The sequence below is a fragment of the Gossypium arboreum genome, chromosome 10 (assembly GCF_025698485.1).
Source record: "Gossypium arboreum isolate Shixiya-1 chromosome 10, ASM2569848v2, whole genome shotgun sequence".
In the NCBI taxonomy this organism is placed as follows: Eukaryota; Viridiplantae; Streptophyta; class Magnoliopsida; order Malvales; family Malvaceae; genus Gossypium; species Gossypium arboreum.
In genome coordinates, this window is record NC_069079.1 from 23,666,990 (window position 1) to 23,674,520 (window position 7,531).

A 7,531-nucleotide genomic window follows, 5' to 3' on the forward strand; every position below is an offset into this window, starting at 1 on the left:
ATTAAAGTTTTCCACCAATGGTACGCCGTATCTCTCAGAAGTGAAACAACATATTTTACACATTCCTCAGGACTCAGAGACATTTCATCAAACACTCTTATTGTATTTTTCAACCAGAATTAGACTATTTCAGCATCATCATTCGTGGTAGCTCAGAACTCTTCAGCCCCATACTTTCTAATCTTATCAACTGGTGGTCTACTCAACTGTACCAGATTTACTCTTGGCATATCAGGAATTTGAGAAGGAATAACTAGGGGTGGAGGTTGTTGTATAGTCAGATTCGTTCTAATATACTGAGTGAACATCATTTATCATATGATAAAAAGCTTGCTTAGCCTCGCTATCACGACTACTTATAGCCGGTCATGAATCATCTTGCACCGTCCCTTGTGCGGGAGCAGGCGTATTGCTTTCAACATCGTCAGCTACAGCTCTATTGGGATCCATTTGCTATATAAAAGCACATTTCAATGTTAGGAGTCATCATACTATCATAGATTCAGATATATGGCATGTATAGCTAGACTCAAATACGCTATGATAGTCCTAGAACCGACTAAACCATAGCTCTAATACCCATAAAATGTAACACCCCTAACCCTTAATCGACATCGGATTAGGGTTACGAGGCATTACCAGAAAGACAGAACATTTCGGACCAATTCAGAATCATAGGTATTATTTAACATCATTTCATAAGCAATCATCCCTAAATATGGTCTACGAGACCTAAAACATACGTTTAAGAACGGTTAGAGCTAAACTAAATACATTCATAAAATTCAGAACATAGAAAATTTTACAATTCTATTGAGGTTACACGCCCGTGCATCCAGGCCGTGTGCCTCACACTGGCATCAGACACACCCATGTGAACCAGCCGTGCCAAACTAGGGTAACCATACTGACTTTCATCAACGGCCAATAGGCATGCCCGTATGCTATGGCCATGTGATACTTAGCTAGCTACTGACTTTAGCCCACGGCCACATGACACGCCCGTGTCCCATGACCGTATGGCACCATGTAGGCTTGATTTAAGCCAATTTACCACCCCTTTTTGGATCCAATCCTACAAGCAATAATATACAACATTCATACCAAAATTTCCAACCAGTTCTAGGCTTAAGAATGACCGAAACACATTAGAACTTAACACATTACAAGCATACACCAAAACTATACACAAAATTATCATTTGTTAGCCAACTCCCATGGCATAATATATACACAACAAAACTTATATACATAGACCTTCTAACCTATACATGCCATACTTTAAAATATGTACAGTTTCAAAAGTACCAAAATGGGATCGATAGTGTGGTGACAATCCTCGACTATCCCTGAGCCTTCAGTAGCTACGATAACTGTAAAACAGACAGTAAACACACAGAGTAAGCTACAAGGAGCTTAGTAAGCCAAATACAATTGGTCTAACTACTAAAGCATATAAATACAATTCAACCATATAGATTCATAACCATTTAATAGAATAATTCATAAACTTAACCATGCTCCTTTGTTTGCATATATGTCATGCTTCATTTCCATACATATTTCATAGAGACAGAGTTTTTCATATTTAGAAATTTAGTACGATACAAATGTACCTACATAGGTTATACATTTCATATACTCAATCTCAGATTTCGTACGCTATCATCAGACGGGTCAGAAATGATATAGATGCTCATAAACAAGTATAATGCTGATGTCCTGGACGTGGTCTTACATGTAATTCAATATCGATGCCTCTATCCTAGATAGGGTCTTACATGAAATCAAATACGATGTCGATGTCCCAGACATGGTTTTATACGTAAATCTCAATCGAGGCCTGTGTCCCAGACACGGTCTTACAAGAAAAAATAGATACGATGCCAATGTCCCAGACATGGTCTTATACGTAAATCTCAATCGAGGCCTGTGTCCCAGACACTGTCTTACACGATGTCTCAGACAGATGTCAACTTTTCTTAGAAACATATAGAGCTTTTCAGATATTAACATATTATCATACTTTACTCCAAAGATATTCATCAGGCACTCAAGGCCATCCAATATAGATTAGAGTTTATATGTGCAGAATTTATTTCAATTAACACGTAATTGTAATTTGACTTACCTCGGACGGATTTCGAATAAATCAAGTCGTCTATTCAACTATTTTGGACTTGCCCTGATCTAAGTCTGACTTTCTTTGTTCTTGATCTAATACAATACAAATTTAACTATTCAATCATTGATTTCATTTAATTTAATCCATATACACATATTTAGGGCACTTTACATTTTAGCCCTTACATTTTCACACTTTGACAATTTAGTCTATTTTTCACAAAATCACCAATATGTAAAATTTTTTACAACAAGGGCTAGCCAAATTTTCATGGCTTATATAGAAGCCCCTACAACATTTTCAATTCACAATTTAGTCCTTCAAAACCTCATTTTCAAATTTTAACCCAAATAGCTCAATTTCATCAAAAGCTCAAAGACAAAACTTATGAACCATCTACCAAGCCTTCATAATTCATTCAAAAAACATCACAACACTCATGATATCAACAATGGAATTTCATGAAATCTTTAACAGAAACAGAAGTTCAGACACAGGCTTTGAAGAACAGGAAGCAACAATCATAGAAACTTAAGAATTATCAAAAACGGACGAAAATTCATACCTTAATCAAGGATTAAGCTAGCCGAATATCAAAACCCCAATTTGATTCTTTTTTCTTGCTTCAATCGGCCAAGAGACTGGTAAAAATGAATACCATTTTATGTTATAATTATTTAACATATGTTTAATTTACAAATGACCAAAATACCTTTTAGTTATAATTCATTAAAGCTTACCTAACATGTCCATAATTGTCCACCATTAACAGAAATGGTAAATTTGACATGCAAGGACCCATATTTTATAAGCCAAGCCAATTAGGTGCTTTAACACTTAGCACTCAACTTTTACATTTTACGCGATTTAATCATTTTCCATAATTAAGCACAAAAATAGACAAATTTAATCATAGAAATTTCGCAGATGCAAATTCACATATCACAGACATAGAAAATAATATTAAAATATTTTTTTAGACTCGAATTTGTGGTCCCAAAACCACTATTTCCACTAGGGTCAAAACTAGACTTTTACACCTTCACATCTTATTGCCACCACCACCTCGCGAACCATCCGGCGATGACGATGTTTAAAGACTTTTTATTTTTTATTTTTATTTCCACTTTTATCTTTATTTATCTTCTTTAAGTACAATTTATTTTATTTTCCTTTAATATTATTTCAATTTTAGGTTTTATAATTTTTATTGAATAATTTATAGTTTTGGTTATTTCATTACGAGTAATTATGCTTCCTTATATTTCCTAAAGAGTTCTTGATTTTATCACAGTTTTAAAGAGCTCTAAAGCTCATTATCAATTAGGAACTAAAAAAATCTACTGAAAAAGGTTCTCCACGACTGCTATTTCCTGCTCGACCACGACCATAGCTACTACCAGATATAATATTCTTTTGGCGTAGGACTTATGGACTAATGAACCTTTACCACCACTAGAGTATCCTCCTCCACTCTCATCATTGCCTTGGCCGATTATTCTCCATAACTCTAATTCAAGGAGTTCATTCATCATTCAGGAAGTTTCACTTCTCTCCCAATCTTAAGATTATATATCTATATTTTTCAGTATATCTATCTTTGTACATTGAGGGCAATGTACATCTTAAGTGTGGGGGGTCTTTTATATCATTATCAGAAAAATCCCTGAGTTTTGTCTTGTTCTCAAATAATCTTCTCATATCATTATTAGAATTAATTTTGATTAATTTATGATTGTTATTGATATGTCTTGAATTAAAACATAGACATTCATGCATCGATTTTTTAAACTTTAAAGAATTAGAGAATCAAGCATGATAAGTTGATTTTTTAGAATTAAAAATTTTAGGTTGTTTCCCCAAGTTTAGGTATTATCTTGAATTAAAATTTATAGGTTTAAACATAAAAAAGCCATAATTTTTGTGAGAGCTTGAACATTTAGAGCATCTATTTCTTTCATGCTCACTTTTATTGTTGCTTTGAGTGCGTCAATATTGAATCATTATTCTAGAACTTGCTTGATTATGCATGTCAAGACCACACCATTTGATTTGATATGTCAAAATGATAAAGGCACTTAGGTTTAACCCACTCACTCTATAAAAGCCTACCGTCATAATTAACCTTTAGTGAACCCCCTTGAGCCTAACAACCCATTCATTGATCCACCCTCCATATTAACCCATAACCCATAACCCATTATTGTTGAAATCTCCTATATTAATTTGATCTCTATTTTTGTCTAGATTTGATTTGAATAAATTGCTTAACTATGTTTTATGTTGAATAGATAGCTTTTATTATTTGACTTGTTCTTAAAAAAAATACAATACTTACATACATATTAGTAGTAATTTTTCGTTTTTGAGCTTAAGTGTTAATTCCATATTCTGAGAAGAAGCTCACTTGTATTCAACTGATAATTAGTTATTTTTCTAGTTAGGTGATTTTTTTTCAATTCAATCTCGATTCTAACCTTTTTCTTTCAGCTTGTGACCACACCCCCTAACCAAAGCCACGTTACAACCTTCTAAAGACCTTTTGATTGACTTTTCATCTTAATTTGTAGTGGTGGAGATTTGATTTTCATGCAAGTCTATGATAATAACTTTTCATATTGACTGTTGAGTGCTTTATTTGATGTCCTTAAACACCTCGAGTGATTTGAGTGAATCTTTAGTGACGATACTAAACTCTATGATATTTTGATCAAAGGTGATTACTTAGATGAGGGGGACACCTATGTTTTTGTGATAAAATGCTCAACTTAGGGTGTTTGAAACTTTGATGTATTTTTAGTTGAATTTTCAATGTATGATTACTTATGGATTATTTTGAGATATTATTGATAGGGATTATAAATTGAGAAAAATTTATTTTGATTGTGAGTTGAGGATTTTGCTTGAGGACAAGCAAATGCATAAGTGTGGGGGTATTTGATAAACCATAATTTATATATATTATTATCCTATGCTTAACACATTTTTTTGGATGAATTATCCTTATATTTGGTGAATTCGATGCTCCTAATCCTTTAATTTCATATTTTATACTTAGGAGAATACAAGAGGGTAAAAAGAGAGAGAAACGGGCTAAAAATGGAGAAAATGGACCCACATGGGAAATCAACACGGCCTAGACTTCTTCACACGGGTAAGCCATAAGACCGTGTCCATTTTCCAGGATTGAAGCACGACTTACACAGGTAGGCCACATGCCCGTGCCTATTTAACAGCCTTGACCATAGTCTAGAGCAATCGCACACGGGCGTGTCACATGGGTGTGTCCTTGTCGAGCCCAAGTATAGTCTTATTCGGAAAATGCCACTTTTGAGGGCTCTTAGGCATTCTAAAGCCTATTTAAACACCTGAGGAGGCACTTAGGAAGACACACGGAGTAGGAAGCAAGGAATTACTAGAAGAAAGTCGATTGATCCATCTCAGAAGCCGGATTATTCATCAAGACTGAAGATCTCCCTTCAATTTCCATTCAGGTGTTTTGGGTTTTCTTTATGTTTTGTATTCATTATTCTTCTGAGATGTTTTCTTTTATAATTATGAACTAAACCCCCTAAATACCTAAGGGGAATGAAACCTAAGACAGATCTTGTTATTATTATCTGAATTATATGATAAATATTTGACTTGTTCTTAATTATGTGTTCTTAATTCTTGTCTTAATATTCCAGGAATATTGATTCGAGTTAATGCGCTTATTCAGAGGAGCAAAAGTTCCTATCTAAGAGTAAAGTTGTCATAATTAAGCAGAGTTGGTTGCACGCCTAGAGATAGGGTGACAAGATTTTGCCAGATTAGGGTGAAACCTAATAAGGGGATCCATAGATCGAGTTAATTCAACACTAGGATGTTAATTAGAAAGAGATTTCAATTAATCAACCTAGGGTTAGACGTTATTAGTCTCGAGAGAGATAATAATATAACTTAGGGATTTCTATGGATCAAGTCAAATGAATAAATCGTCTGATTTAGAGTCAAATAACAAGTGAAGTCTAGGTGGATTTTTCCTTGGGTATTGTCTTAATCAATCGAATTTTCTAAAAGTATTTTCCCTAACTTTCTTTCTCTACACCCTTAGTTTAGTTAATTAGTTTTGATAAGCAAATCCCTTAATTTTTAGGCTAGATAATAAAAAAAAAGTAATTACTAGTACTCTTGGTTCCTTTGGGTTGGACAATCCGGTCTTGCTAAAGCTATACTACTATTCGATAGGTACACTTGCCTTCATCGTGATAATAGTTGGTTTCAAGAACGATCATTTATAAATTATTTAAAACTTATCGCAAATATCATGACTCAATAGATATTTAGAATAAATATATTATAATATATCATAAGTAAATAAATAAAATAAAGTATATATATATATAAGGTATAAAAGAATAAAACAAAAGAAAAAGAAAGGAGAAAGAACAAAGAGCATTTGAAACATGGGAAAGGAAAGAAAGAAAGAAAAGAAAAAGGAAAAAGTAGGGATTTGAAGCTTAAAGTTTAAATTGGTAAGTCAATTACTCGTATGGGACTCAGATGATGTTCTTGTTTGATTCCCTTGAAATAGATTCATTAAGAATTTGAAAAATATAAATTATAACTTGTAATTATTTTTATACTATTTTTAAAGATTTTCCAAAGTCAGAATAGGGGATTCCGAATTCATCCTGACCCTATCCCATAAAAATTGAAACATCTTATAATATGAAATTCGTTTGCTCATGTTGTTTCTTCTATGTGTTAATTTCATATCTTATTCAACCTCTAATTCAATTTCCACAATTTTTGGTTATTTTTCAAAGTTATATAATTGCTTCTTTCCAGAACTATTTTTACAGCTAACTTTACTCTTTCGTGATTTCTTTGTATTAACATCCATTTAATCGTACATAACACCAAAACATATCCTTAACTAGCCATTCCAATAGCTTGTCATTATCAAATATTTTTTACATGCCATTCATTGGCCAATTTAACCTATACATCAACAACAAAACTTAAACTTATCTTGTCCCAATTTAATTTGGCCTAAAAGCCTCACACATCATCATTTACCACCTATTTATATATCATAAGTATATACTTATAATCACAAGGTCATCAAAAGATCATTTTCATAGGAAAGACTTACCCATTTACATTCTTGCCAAATGTCCCACATACATGAAATTCATTACTCATGAATTTTGCGTACATACCTGTACCCTTTCAACATGATCATGCCTTGTCATTTCTTTGACAAAATCTTTGGTTTTACCTGTTGAACCTCTTAGGATACCAAGGATACTCGGGAAAACTCGTACATGATGTATCGTACCAATGCCATGTCCCAGACATGGTCTTACATGGAAATCTCATATTGATGTCAATAGCCCAGCTATGGTCTTACATGATGCC